The sequence below is a fragment of the Suricata suricatta genome, chromosome 9, assembly GCF_006229205.1.
Source record: "Suricata suricatta isolate VVHF042 chromosome 9, meerkat_22Aug2017_6uvM2_HiC, whole genome shotgun sequence".
NCBI classification, from domain to species: Eukaryota; Metazoa; Chordata; class Mammalia; order Carnivora; family Herpestidae; genus Suricata; species Suricata suricatta.
The window spans coordinates 110,761,103-110,775,867 of NC_043708.1; the positions used below are offsets into that span (position 1 = coordinate 110,761,103).

Here is a 14,765-nt window from a genome sequence, read left to right on the forward strand (position 1 = left end):
GTTATGACAGACTGCATGGCCCACAAGCCTACTATCTGGCTCTTTACAAAAAAAGTTTGCTAACTCCTGCTTTAAGATAAAATTCTGCAGGGGGGGGCAGGGGCGGGAGAGTAGAAGGGATACAAGTTAACGGAAAACAAGAATAAGAGAAAAAGGAGAACTATGAAATAGACAAATCCCCAGAGTAGTACAAATTACCAAAAGTGACTCAAAAAGTAACATAAAATATGAATAGACCTATACCAAGCAAAGAAACTGAGTTAGTAATTAAAACTCTTCCCACAAAGAAAAGTCCAGATATAGAAGACTTCATTGGTAAACTCTATCAAACATACAGAAAAACAAACAGAACTTCCTGAAAATAGAAAAGAAAGTAACATTTTGCAACTCATTTTATGAGGGTGCTATCACTCTCATATGAAAGCCAAAGACATTAAAAAAAAAAAAAAACTTCATATCCCACAGGAACACAGACATGAAAATTTAGCAAACTAAATTCAGCAACATATAAAAAAATATTATACACCATGACTAAGTGGGGTTTATTCCAGGAACACAAGATTGGTTTAACATTCAAAATTCAAGTAATGTAATACACCATTTATACATATCTTACACATATGTCACAGGTTTAATACAAAAAAGGTTATTTGTATATTTTAAAAACATCAAGGGGTACGTGGCTGGCTTAGTCAGAGGAGCATGCAAGCTCTTGATCTCTGAGTCTTGAGTTCAAGCCCTACATAAGATGTGGAGCCCGGGGCGCCTGGGTGGCTCAGTCAGTTAGGCCTCCGACTTCGGCTCGGGTCATGATCTCACGGTTCGTGGGTTCGAGCCCCGCGTCAGGCTTTGTGCTGGCCGCTAGCTCGGAGCCTGGAGCCTGTCTTCAGATCCTGTGACTCCTCTCTCTGACCCTCCCCTGCTCACGCTGTCTCTCTCTCTCTCTCAAAAATAAATAAAAACATTAAAAAAATTAAAAAAAAAAAAAGATGTGGAGCCCATTTAAAAAAAGAAAAAGAATAAAATAAAAACATCAAATTGCACATTTAGATAACTTTGTATGAATTTTTTAGAAGTCAGTATTTACATGTCAAAACTTACATCCATTTAAACTACTGAAATTTATGATGAGCAATTTCAGATGCCAACTTAAATGTGTAAGAGATACATAGACTTTCTAATATTTTGGACACTAAAAAATGTTTTCAGACCCTAAGTAACAAGAGAAAAAGAATCATTCATGTCAAAGCAACTCAGACAACCAATAAAAAATTACCTGACAGGCAATAAAAAATTACTTTTCAAAATTTGACAAGTTCCAACGACTTTTAGTATGTATCCTCAAATTAATTTACTCTTTCAGAGTACCCAGACATAAACCTTATATTCCAGGAGTGAGCCAACCAGTGCTGGGGTCAATTTTCCTTTCTTGTACTAGATTCTACATTCTCCCAATGCAATCTACCACCAGTCACACAAGTTCTTCTCACAATTTAGCCACACCACTGATTCAGATGACTAAAACTCCACTTCTTTTTATCACATGAACCCCTTCTAAGTTACATCTAAGACATATTTACCTTCACTAACTGGTATAACTGCATTTTATTAACCTAAATGGAATTTCTCACATTTGTATGACCTTTCCATTTCATTAAACTGCAGTGGGCAAATCTTGAGGTTAGCCAGATATTTTCTCTCCTCACCTCAAAAAGTCAAAAAATCTGATAAGCACACCTTCCAGATAAGGCTTTAAATACACACTGTATATAAAGCTTCAACTCAGCAGAATCCCAACTCTAAGTTGTATGCATAAATCAAACCCCTCCAGACCTACAGGCTCAAAGTCACGACTCTATCTAATTTTACAACAATCTGGCAAATTCCCCTATCTCCTCCTCCTGGTCATCATAAAAAAGACTTAACAAATCTTGCTAAAATCCTGACACACTATCACTATATTCCTTTGAGATATCAATTTGAAATTCCTGTACTGTAGTTCTGACTGAATTTATAACTCTAGCAACCCTGCTCCTCTGGCTAGGATACATTTCCACTTTGAATTACAGCATCTCAGAAGTCACAAATACCTTAAACATTTTGGAGTCCACCGTTTTTCAAACTACAGGTCTTCAGCGACCAGACCTGTTAGCAGTCAATTTAATGAACTGCAATCAACTTTTTCTTTTAATGAAACAAAAAATGTCAAGAAACATCACGTGTAGAAAGGATAAACTTTTGGAGTGTGTGTTGTGTGTACTGTGTGCATGCTGGAAGCACACACGGAGTCATGATGTAAAGTGTATCTAACGGTGGGTCCCAGGTCAAAAAAGTCTGAAATACAGTTTGCCAGTCCCACAGCCCTACCACCACAAGAAGTTCCACCCAAAAAAAAAAAAAAAAAGGCTTAGTAATAAAAACTTACGTTATTTGTAACCACCTTTATTGCATACAGAAAAGCCTACAGATAGGAATTTTGAACTCAGTACACTTAATCTGCCATTCATAAAAAAGACCAGAACCCATGTGAGGTTTCCAGTTGAAATACTGACCTGCTCAGAGGCAGTCATTTATGGTCTGATGGTCTTACTAGACCCCTACCTGCCAGAGGACCGAAATCAGTTTAGTCTGTGACTAGGATAAAGCATAAAAACCATTCTAGTTCCTCACCCGCAACCACAGGAGCGGGCTGTTAGGACTCCTCCTAGCTCTGGAATTGGGAGATTCATTGAAACCAACCGGCCAACCAGGTGAGGATTATGCATCGCCCACGCCATAACTCTTGAACTACTCAACAAGCCAAATGTTGAGAAGTTCAATCAACAGCACACAAAGCGTGCTTTAAAAAGCGCAGGCTTAACCCCTAGAGCTGGAAGGAATCAAGAGGCTGCGCCCTAGCAAGTATCTTTAACTTTTCCGCCATCTTCCTCTCTCAGACCCCAGGTCACCTCGGTCTTCAGGCTATATCACTCACATAGGTGGCACCCGCGCTGTTCCATGCCACCCTACTCCATCGTACAAAAGGACACTGAGGCATGGAGCAAAGAGTGGGCGAGCTGCAGCGGCCATGAACCAGGCTAAACCAAGAGCCCAGGCCGCTAATGCCTCCCACCTCACACGCTTCCCAGGCTATTTTAGAACCCGGCAGCCCTCAGCCTCCCACCGCAAACCACACCCCCAAGCCAACCCCCAGGACTTGGCCCCCAGCTCGCGCCCGCCTCGGGAAAAGTCTACCAGGCCTGGAACCCCCGAAGCCTAAACGCAAACCCGCTAAGCAACCCCGGAAGCCCCCTCCCGCGAGCGCCCGTATCCCCGCCGCCCCTCCGCTCACACCTTCACACCGTCAGCCCGGCGCCTCCTCCACACACTGCGCCAAGTAGACCCCGCGACAAGAAGCAACCCAGAGGCTTAGGGGATTCTCCACACCCACCCCCACAGCCGCGGCCGCCGCCGCCGCCGCCGCCGGAAGCGCCCCGCGTCTCCACGCCACCGCCATGAGGTCACTTCCGGCGCGACGCCTTGGAAGCCGGAGGGCTGGCTGTTGAGGGGCGGGGCGCCCGGGAAATTTGAGAGCCTCGAAGAGCGCGGCGGAGGCCCGCGCCGGGGCCTTCCAGAACCGCTCCTGTGAGCCCTGTCTCCTAACTTGGAGTGGAAGCCTGGTTGGAGTTGGGGTCGGGCCCCACTTTCCGCCCAGTTGTGATGAAAAGTTCCAGCTTTCCCTCCAGACCACTTGGGCTTATCGCCGAAAAAGAGCGGAGGACTTTGGGGAGGAGGGGGTGCCTGGTGGCGTGGACCCTGGCCTTTGATCAGTTATACCTGTGGGGCGCTGTAAGTAGGCCCCTGCAATGGATTAAAGGAAACAAGTTCCCTTCGTGGTTGAGCTTCAGAGTGTGATCAGCTTCAGCTTTTTTTGGAGTTAGAGCCAGCCAGTCTGTACTTGAGTGTCCCTCCCGCACACACATCCCACTACTTGGTACGTGGTTAAGTGCAACTCTCCTTGGGGCATTTTAGAGTATTGATAGTCCTGGTTTTGGAAAAAAAAAAAAAAAGTAGGCGTTTAAGACCGAGACGGAGTATAGTGAGGAATCTGAGATCTTTAAAGTTTGCAAGGTCATCTTAAAGCCTGACGCCACTTTGGGAACCACAGCTTGGACAGGGAGCCTAGAATAGGGCAGTGGTTCCAAATTTGGCTCTACAAAATCAGTTGAGGAATTGTATAAAATTTTCACTCTCCAGGGACTCCCTTCCCCTCCCCCACCTCAAGAGATTCAGTTTTAATAGATCTGGAGGGACCCTGACACGTATTTTTATTATTTTAAAGGTTCTTTACAGTCAATTCGTTGCACATCCCAGATTTGGGAGCCACTGCTGTGTGAAACTCAGGGTTGAGTTTTGTTCTGGTTCTACCTTTTGTTTTATGGATACATATCATTTTTTAAAGTTTTATTTATTTAAGTAATCTCTACACCCAAAGTGGAGCTTAAACTCATGACCCCAAGATCAAGAGCTGGATGCTCTGACTGAGCTGGCCAGCTGCCCCTACCTTTTGTTTTTTTATAACAGCTGTGCAACTTGAGGTAAACTGGAGATAATAGCTAACAAAATTCCTGTAAAATTAAATGCTGTGTGTCTGAACATGATTGGTTTGCCTAAAAAGGTGGTTAATTCTCTTGTGTCTTCTTTTGGTCAGGGTTCTATAGTCCATTCAAAATGATCTTTTAAATTCACAGGAGAATCAGTTGTAGGGGCCACTTTTAGGCAACAGGCTTGAACAATAGAAACCTGAATAAGGTAAAAGGACCCACAGTGACCACAAGGTTGAATGCAAACAGGCTTATTAGGCAGCCCACCTCAAAATAGCCATAGACCCTACCTGACCAATGGGCTACTTGGAACCAGACACAGGTACCAAAAAGGGAAAATTCTATATGTTGCCATACTTCCTCCCCCCCTCCCCTTAACTACAACCCCCAGCACTGCCTCCTAGCAGACAGTCTCTCCTTTGCTGTCCTGCCTGCTTCTCTCTTGCTGTGTATTCAATAAATGTCTATCTTCCTTGTTCTGCATTGGGTAAATTCTTTCACCTCCTGCACTACTAGCCTCCACCCAATCCAGAGGCCCCACATCAGCCTTCCATCATTTGCTTGTTCTCTGCTGCCCCATCACCTTGCACAGTGCTTGCCAAGAATAGGTGCTAAAATAAGTGTCTGTTGAATGGAAGAAAGAATTGTCCCAAGAACCCCTGCATAGACCAGCTAGAGCTCCAACTGGGAAGTTTTTGAAGATCTGAAGTCCTATTTGGTCAGCCATTAAACTTTGGAAACTGCCTATAAACTGCCTTAATTCCACTACTGAATTGCTCCGCTTAGCAAATACAGTGTATCATTTTTGAACTTTGATCTCGTGGAGGGATCAATCACCCCATCTTTTAATGCTTTTAAGCATTATTGAATTTCTCATTTGGCCTAACTGGAGTGGCAGATTCATGCAGAATTGTAAAGGGGGACTTTGTTTTCTCTAAATTATGTCTTCATTCTTCTTTCTCTGGGACTGGTTGTCTGAGAACCACAAAGATTCTCTCTGAAAAGAGGATTGTTTCCCCTCCTGACCTGAGCACAGAAAAGTTGCTTTCATTGAGTTCTTTCAGAAACCACAGTGGCATTGAGTAAAGGTTGTTTAAAATATAAATTCTTAAGTCTCACTTTCAGAGAGTCTAATTCACTAACTCTGGGGTAGGATCCAGGAGTCTGTATTTTAAAAATATTTTTTTTTGAAGTGTATTTATTTTGAGAGAGAGAGAGCATGCACTTGAGCCAGGGAGGGGCAGAGAAAGAGGGGGAGAGAATCCCAAGCAGGCTCAGAGCTGTCAGCACTAAGCCTGACACTGGGCTTGATCTCACAAACAGTGAGATCATGACCTGAGCCCAGATCTAGACAGATGCTCAACCCACTGAGCCACCAAGGCTCCCCCAGGAGTCTATTTTAACAAACTCAGGGAGTTTTGATGCTGGCTAAAAGATCATTCTTTTGGAGGCACATAAAGTTATTTGCGTAATGTTAAATAGTGAAGCCTCCTAGTATCACCATTCCCTCCCCCAGCCTCTGACAACCACCCCAAGCCCAAATCTCACAGAAATTGACAAGGTTTACTCCTCCAAAGCCGAACTTAGTTATTTCCTTTCTCCTCCAAAGCCAAACTTAGCCTTTTTCCTTCAGCTCTGATGGTTCCTACACTAAAGCATACCTACTTTTGCCCAAGAGGTATATATTTTTTCAATAGAATCTAGAATTGGGGGTGGTCATTAATTATACAATAAATTCAAATTAAAGATTAGCATTTTACATAATTAGGAAAAAGGGGAAGTCCTGCTATAACACTGTTTCAAACACCTTGTTTTTGCTACAACCCCCAGCTATACAGATTAATTCTCCATGTGTTAAACTGAACACTAGTTGGGAAAAGAAATACCACATACCCGGAACATCTTGTACAAAAAAACACAGCAGCTATCAGACTACTAGTCTCCCAAATTCGCTAAAAGAACTTGGAAGCCAACTTAAGAAGCTCCCACTGGTCAAAAGTAGGATAATTTGAGCATCAATAAAAACAATGGAAATTCACTGAATATATTAAGGTCTGTGTGTTACTTATGATCATTTTATTTCTTAAGTTTCATTTATCTATTTTGAGAGAGAGAGTGCAAGCAAGGGAGGGGAAGACAGAGAAGGAGAGAGAGAGAATCCCAAGCAGGCTACCATACTGTCAGCACAGAGCCTGATGCAGGGCTCAAATCCACAAATCATGAGATCATGACTGAGCTGAAATCAAGAGTGAGGCACTTAACCAACTGAGTCACCCAGGAGCCCCACTAGTGATAATTTTAAACAACTTAATTGGAACCATCCTTACCCATACACCTGGCACTCCTATTTACTCAAATGAAATTAAAACCTGTATTCATATAAAAACTGGTACCCAACAATTGAAAACAACTTTATGTCCCTCAACTGAGGAATGCATAAACGTGCTATGGTAGATCCATCCATGCAAACAAAAATTAACTAATGTATGCAACAAAATGAATGAATCTCAAATACATTATGTAAAGTTAAATCCAGACTCAAAAAGTTATATGCTAATGTAATTCCCCAAGACAAGGAAGTGGGGGAAGAGGGTGCTAACAGAAAGCATGGGGTTTTCTAAATGTAACATCTAGGCTGAGATATAAAGAATAAAAAGGGAATTATTAGGTGAAATAGGAAGGTCATTCCAGTAATGGGAGGATTGTATAGAAAACCAAGGAAATGTGGGTGAATTACAGGCCATCCAGGGAAATACAAGTAGTTCAACTTGAATGGAACACATATGTAAAGGGAGGAAGTGATGATAGATTGATCTGGAAACATAAGCACCGCCAGATCCTGAGGAGCCTTCTATGCCCTAAGGAATTTGGATTTATCCTAAAGGCAATGGGAAACAAATGAAGAATTTGTTTTTGTGTGTGTATTTTTTGTTTTTTTTTTATACTTTTAAATTTATTTTTGAGAGACAGAAAGAGACAGCACGATCAGGGGAGGGTCAGAGAGAGAGGGAGACACAGAATCCTAAGCAGGCTCCAGGCTCCAAACTAGCTGTCAGCACAGAGCCCAACGTGGGGCTTGAACCCTCGAACCTCGATCTCATGACCTGAGCCAAAGCCGAATGCTTAACCAACTGAGCCACCCAGGCACCCCTGCATATGCTGAGTTTAAGGTACTGTAGGCGCATTTAAAATCCTTGACTTGGGAAATTGGGAGCCTTGCCATAGACTCTACACTTTAGATAGTCCACACTCTGGGACTCCTTAAGCCAAACCTTTCTCTGTGGGGCTAAGGGAACATAACTACCCAGAGCTCACACACACTTCTTTCAGACCTGCTCTATTTTACATTCCTAGGGTTCCCAAATTCCTTTCCAAATGGCCTGAGTCCACTTTTAGGCCATAGATAAACATCTTGCCCAGGTCATCCTGATGGTGGACCTCACTGCTGTTGTGCAATACCCCTAGGCCCAAGAAGTGGACAAAAATGTGGTTATTTGGAGAGTGTGGATGGAGCTTGGAAATTCAGGCTGAAATGTTCACCCATGTGGATCTGAAAAGCCCCTCATAGTGTGGGGTAGAATAGGGGTGGGAAGAAAAGGGAAACAGGTCAGAGGTCTCCTTGTGTGTTAGGAGTGGGCCTGCTGTGGAGTATCTGGGAGGAAATTGGAAATGTGGATCTGGTGCTCAGGAGAGATAGAAGAGACTTGGAAATCCTCAATAACCTGGCAGTACTTAAAGACGCAATAATGGGTGATATTGTTCAGGGATAGCATACAGCAAGGGAATAGTCAAGGGCCAAGGACAGAACTTTGATGAATACCAACATTTAAGGGATACACATAAGGAGAGAATGATTCAAAGGAAATTGAGAAGCTGAAACTAGAAATACAAAAGAAAACTCAACAGTGGGTAATGCCAGAGACCCATAAAAGTGATCATTGTTTTTGAAAAGAGAGAATTTTAAGAGAATCGTTAACAGTGCTAAATACTGCAAAGAGCTTGAATCAGAGGAAGACTGAAAATGTACACTAGATTTAGTAAGTAGGAGGTCCCTGGTGATTTTGACAGAGGGAGGAGCCAAAAGTCAAAGGTCAGTTGGGTCAGGAGAGAATGGGAGACGAACAAGTGTAAGCAGTGAATGTGGACAATTTCAAGAAATTTGACTATGAAGGTAAGAAATGAGAGACAATAACAGTAGTGGCAGCTGAAAATAATAACCACAGTGACAGAATTTACTACTCACCAAATCTTCTTGAAGACTTCCTAAGTTCCCAAGTTACAGAACTCCACCAGATACTGCTGCTTAGAGATAGTTATCTGAACTGGGTAGAACTTACCTGACCAGTAGACTCAAATTTCTGGGAGCCATTGTAGATTAAGTCAGTGGGGAGCACCCACTTGCCTCTGCCAACATATAGAAGGGAGTTTTAACAAGACTTGTTTCTGCCTTATTGTACTGCGGGCCACACTAATAGTCACTAACAAGGGTATCAACCATCAGGAATTAACTCTTAGGTCAAGAACACCACAGCACTAATCTGCAGTTTTTGACTTGACAGTGTATGTCATGGAGGTCTAGAATGGTAAAGCTAGGGGCTCCTGGTGGCTTAGTCAGTTGAACACCGAACTCTTTTGTTTATGTTTATTTATTTTTGTTAGAGAGAAAGAAAGACACAGAGTGTGAGCAGAGGAGGGGCAGAGAGAGGGAAACACAGAATCTGAAGCAGGCTCCAGGCTTTGAGCTGTCAGCACAGAGCCAGCCAGAGGCGGGGCTTGAACTCAGAAGCCACAAGATCTTGACCTGATCAGATGTTGGATGCTCAACATACTGAGCCACCCAGGCGCACGCCCCCCACCTTGTTGCTTTATTTAAAATAACCTAGGGAGTGTCCAGATGCCTCAGTTGGTTAAACTTCCAACTCTTAATCTCAGCCCACGTGTTGATCTCTTGGTTATGGGTTCAGGTCCTGCATTGGGCTCTGCACTCGCTGTGAAGCCTACTTGAAAGGAAAATGAGGCCCCTGGGTGGCTCAATCAGTTAAGCATCTGATTTTGGCTCAGGTCATGATCTCACAGTTTGTGGGCTCAAGCCCGATGTCAGGCTCTGTGCTGACAGCTCAAAGCCTGGAGCCTGCTTCAGATTCTGTGTCTCCCTCTCTCTCTGCCCCTCGCCTGCTTATTCTCTGACTCTCTCAGTTATAAATAAATAAACATTAAAAAACTTTTTAAGGGAAAAATAAAAAATAAAACAACCTAAGAATTTAGGAAAAGGCAGCTGGGAAACAAATTAGATTTTTGAGAATTGAGGGAGCATTTACATAGGTGAGGCAAAATATAATTTTATGGTCTGAGTAGAATCTGCAGATGACAAAGAATATTATTTAGTTCTTCATATCTAGAACAAACTCTGTTTCAGGCCATAATATTCCTTTAGCTGTAAGTCCCCTTTTTCCTACCATATTTAAATTTTTTGCTTACTGACATTATTATATGAATATATTTATAGATTTAGTCATACCCTACAACATTAGAAGACAATATTATTTAAAGTTTTAATTTTTAATCTTAAAATAGGATTGATTTTATGAATGTGTTATTAAGTAATGTATATTACATTAGCTTTGTGATTTTTCTTGTTTATTTTGAGAGAGAGAGAGAGGGCCAGCATGAGTGGGGGAGGGGCAGAGAGAGAGGGAGAGAGAGAATCCCAAGCAGGCTCCGCACTCTCAGTACAGAGCCCGATGTGGGGCTCCAACTCATGAACCATGAGATCATGATCTGAGCTGAAATCAAGAGTCAGATGCTTAACTAATGAGCCATGCAGGGCCCCCGTCTTTGCTATTTTAAGTTAAACCTGTACAAGGTAAAGATTATCCCTAACAAACAAAAGCTGAGGGAATTCACCACTCCCTTGCAAGAAATGCTAAAGAGAGTTCTTTAAGCTGAAACAAAAAATGCTAATTAGTAACATGAAAGCATATGAAAATATACATCTTACTAGTTAAAGGTAAACACATAGTCAAATTCAGAATACTCTAATACTGTAATATGGTGGTGTCAATCACTTAATTCTAGTATAAAGGTTAAAAGGACACGTGATGAGCTCTGAGTAATGTATAGAATTGCTGAATCACTATATTGTACACTTGAAACTAATATAACACTAATTACATTTAATTACACTGGACTTAAAGAAAAAAATGTTAAAGGACAAAATTATTAAAATAGCTATAGCTACAATAATTTGATAATAGATACACAATATAAAGAGATGTAAATTGTGACATCAAAAACAAAAGCAGGGAGTGAAAGAAAGAATAGAGATTTTGTATGTGATTGAAGTTAAATTGTCATTCATCTAGGGGCACCTGGGCAGCTCAGGTCATGATTTCACAGTTTGTGAGTTTGATTCCCATGTCAGACTTGCTGCTGTCAGCCGGTCAGTGCAGTGCCCACTTTGGATCCTCTGTCCCCCATCTCTATTTCTCCTCCGCCAGTTATGCTCTTTCTCTCTCTCCCAAAAAATAAATTTAGAAAAAGCATTAAAAAAATAAACAAAATGTTATCCACATAAAATAGACTGTTATATCTATAAGATGTATCTTGTAAGCCTCATGGTAACCACAAAGCAGAAGATTCACAGAAAATGAAGAGAAGGGAATCAAAGCCTACCACTACAAAAAATCATCCATTCACAAAGGAAGGCAGAAAGAGAGGAAGAAAAACACAAGGGAACTACAAAATAGCCAGAAGGGCACCTGGGTGGCTCAGATGGTTAAGTGTCCAACTCTTGATGTCAGCTCAGGTGGTGATCTCAGGTCTTGATCTCAGGTCGTGGGCTCCTCGTGGTCATGAGATCTGGCCCCAAGTCAGGCTCTGTGGTGGACGTGGAGCCTACTTGGGATTCTCTCTCTCTCCCTCTCTCTCTTCCCCTCCCCTGCTCTCTCTATCTCAAAATAAATAAATAAACATTAAAAACAATAGCCAGAAAACAATTAAGAAGATGGCATTACGAAGTCCCTGTCAATAATTATTTCTTTCTTTTTTAAAATTTTTTCATATTTATTTATTTATTTTGAGAGAGAGAGAGCGAGCATGCAAGCAGGGGAGGGGGCAGAGAGAGAGGGAGAGAGAATCCCAGGCAGGCTCCACACTGTCAGCGCAGAGCCTGATGTGGGACCCAATCTTACAAACCATGAGAAAAGAACCCTGTACCTCTTAGCAGTCACACGCCATTCCTCCTACCCCTCAGGCGTTGGCAATCACTAATCTGCTTTCTGTTTCCACGGATTTGCCTGTTATTGGACTTGTCATATAAATTAAATCATATGATATGTAGCATGTATATAATACCCGGCTTCTTTGACTTAATGTTTTCAAGGCTCATCCATATTACAGAATGTATAAGTGCTTCTGATACAATCATTTTATGGCATAATAATATTCCATTGCATGGATATACCACATTTTATTTATTCACTCATCAGGTGATGAATATTTGAATTATTTCCACTTTTTTTGGCTATAATGAATAACACTGTTAGGAACATCCATGTGTAAGTTTTCATGTAGATATATGTTTTAATTCTCTTGATTATACACCTAAGAATGGAATTACTGGATTATATGATGACTCTGTGTTTAATCTTTTAAAAAATTATTTTCCAAAGTGGCAACACCGTTTTACATTTCCACAGCAATGTATGAGTATTCCCTTTTCTTTTAATTGGAGTATAACTGACAGGTACTATTCTGTTAGTTTCATGTGTACAAGACAGTAATTCCACATTTGTATACATTACAAACTGGTCACCACAATAAGTCTAGTTACCTTCTGCCACCATACAAAGTCAATGCAGGGGCGCCTGGGTGGCTCAGTTGGTTAAGCCTCTGACTTGGACTCAGGTCATGATCTCGCAGTTGGCGGGTTCAAGCCCTATGTCAGGCTCTGTGCTGACAACTCAGAGCCTGGAACCTGCTTCAGATCCTATGTCTCCCTCTCTCTCTGCCCCTCCCTGCTTGCACACTGTCTCTTTTTCTCTCTCTCAAAAATAAATTTAAAAAAATTTAAAAAGTCAATGCAGTGTTATTGACTATATTCCCCTTCACCGTTTCATACTCCTAACCCCTTTCCTGTCTGGCAACCACTACTCTATTCTCTCTATATATGAGTCTGGATTTTGTTTTGTTTGTTTGCTTGTGTTGTGTTTTAGATTCTGTTTATAAGTGAAACTACGTGGTACTCGTCTTTCACTGTCTGACTTAGTTTACTTAGCATAACGCCCTCAAGGTCCATCCATGTCATCACAAATGGCAAGATTTCGTTCATTTAATTCCTCTCTCCACACACACACAATCACACACACACACACACACACACACACACACACACGCACTCACCTTCTTTATCCATTCATCTGTCAACGGACACTTAGGTTGCTTCCTTATCTTGACTCTTGTTAAATAATTTTGCAACAAACATGGGAATGTATATTTTGAGTTAGGGTTTTTGTTTTCTTCAAATAAATACCCTGAAATGGAATTACCAGATCCTATTGAATTTTTAAAGTTTATTTATTTATTTTGAGAGAGAGGTGGGGGGCAGCGAGAGAGAGTGAGAGAGAGAATCCCTAGCAGCCTCCACACTGCCAGCACAGACCCAAACACAGCGCTTGAACTCACAAACTGTGAGATCATGACCTGAGCCAAAATCAAGAGTCAGACTCTTAACTGACTTAGCCACTCAGGTGCCCCTGTTCATTTATTAAAATTCTATACTTTTTTTTAAAGTAGGCTTCACGCTCAGCATGGAGACTAACATGAGGTTTGAACTCATGACCCTGAGATCAAGACCTGAGCTAAAATCAAGAGTAGAACACTTAACCCTTAACCAAAGGAGCCACCTAGACACACCTATACATCTTTGAAGTCTCTTTTAATTTACAAGTTTTCCCTCCAATTCTGTTTCCCTTATAATTTTTCTGTTGAATACCCCAGACCTCAGACTTATAGTTTCCCAAGGTCTAAAATTTACTGATTGCATACTAACCTTCTGTCTAGCATGTTTCTTAATCCTCTGTATTTATTTCAGACTGGAAGCTAGATCCAAAGGCCAAGTTATTAGACTTTTATTGAATCCCTTTGGCAATACTGTTGGCAGTGTTGGGTTCTTTCATCAGGAAGCACATGTCTGGTTTTCTCTCATTTTTAGGATGCTATCAGTTGTTGGGTACAATGCCCACATCCATTAATTTGTTGGTGACTGTAAAGTAGTGACATTCTATTATTTCTTTTCCATTTATTAATTGGAATACTTAAGAGATGCTTCTCATCTACTATTTGCTTATCTATAGGTAGGAAAGGTAGGATAAATGCTTAATATTTTGCCTTTGTTTCTCACGTGTTAAGATGCTTAACTGGTTTCTCTGAAGGTAACCAGCTAATTAAAAAAATAGATACATCGATGCTTATGAACTTGTGGATTCAAACATATTTGATAGATTTTAATCAATGGCAATTATGATTATTGACACTCAAATTGCCCTGTCTTTGGCTCCTAAATAGATTGATTCACTCTTGGTAGTCTTTGTGGCTTTTGCTGTGTGGTATGAGCAGCTACTCTGGGCTCATCTTTGAGATTTCCTGCCTCAAATCTGTAACCAGCATTTCCCCAAGAAGTGGAGAGCACCTGGATGGTTATCTAGGCATCAGGGATTGCTATGAGTTGGTCCCTGATTCTAACACAGAAATACACACACATACACACGCACGGTTGACTGTTGAACAACAAAGATTTGAACTGGGTGGGTCCACTTATACATAGTTTTATATATATATACAGTATGATACTATACATATATTTCTCTTCCTTATGATTCTTTTAATAATTTTCTATTCTGTAGCTTACTTTATTGTAAGAATACAATATATAATACATAGACAAAGCATGCATTAATTGACTGTTTATGTTATGGGTAAGGCCTCTGGTCAACAGTAGGCTATTAGTTAAGTTTTGAGGAAGTCAAAAGTTATACAAAGATTTTTTTACTGCATGGGGGTCAGTGCCCAGAACCCCCACATTGTTCAAGAGTCACTTGTATATATACATATATTTGTATATGTTTACTTAACATTTCCTATATTATATCTCTATCTTCTTTTTTACATACCAAAAATCCTAAG

General features: G+C 41.2%; 1 protein-coding gene across 2 annotated transcripts in view; it reads right to left on the reverse strand.

Annotated features, from left to right (window-relative positions):
- EDC3 (enhancer of mRNA decapping 3) overlaps positions 1–3,459 on the reverse strand; it is a 66,351-nt gene extending 62,892 nt beyond the window's left edge. Inside the window, exon 1 of one of the 2 annotated variants that reach the window (XM_029951908.1) lies at positions 3,431–3,459. The gene's annotated coding sequence lies outside the window, so the exon portion shown is untranslated. Of the gene's footprint in view, positions 1–3,333 lie in introns of both variants that reach the window. The other variant, XM_029951907.1, reaches the window with a different exon arrangement.
- Positions 3,460–14,765: the final 11,306 nt, after the last annotated feature.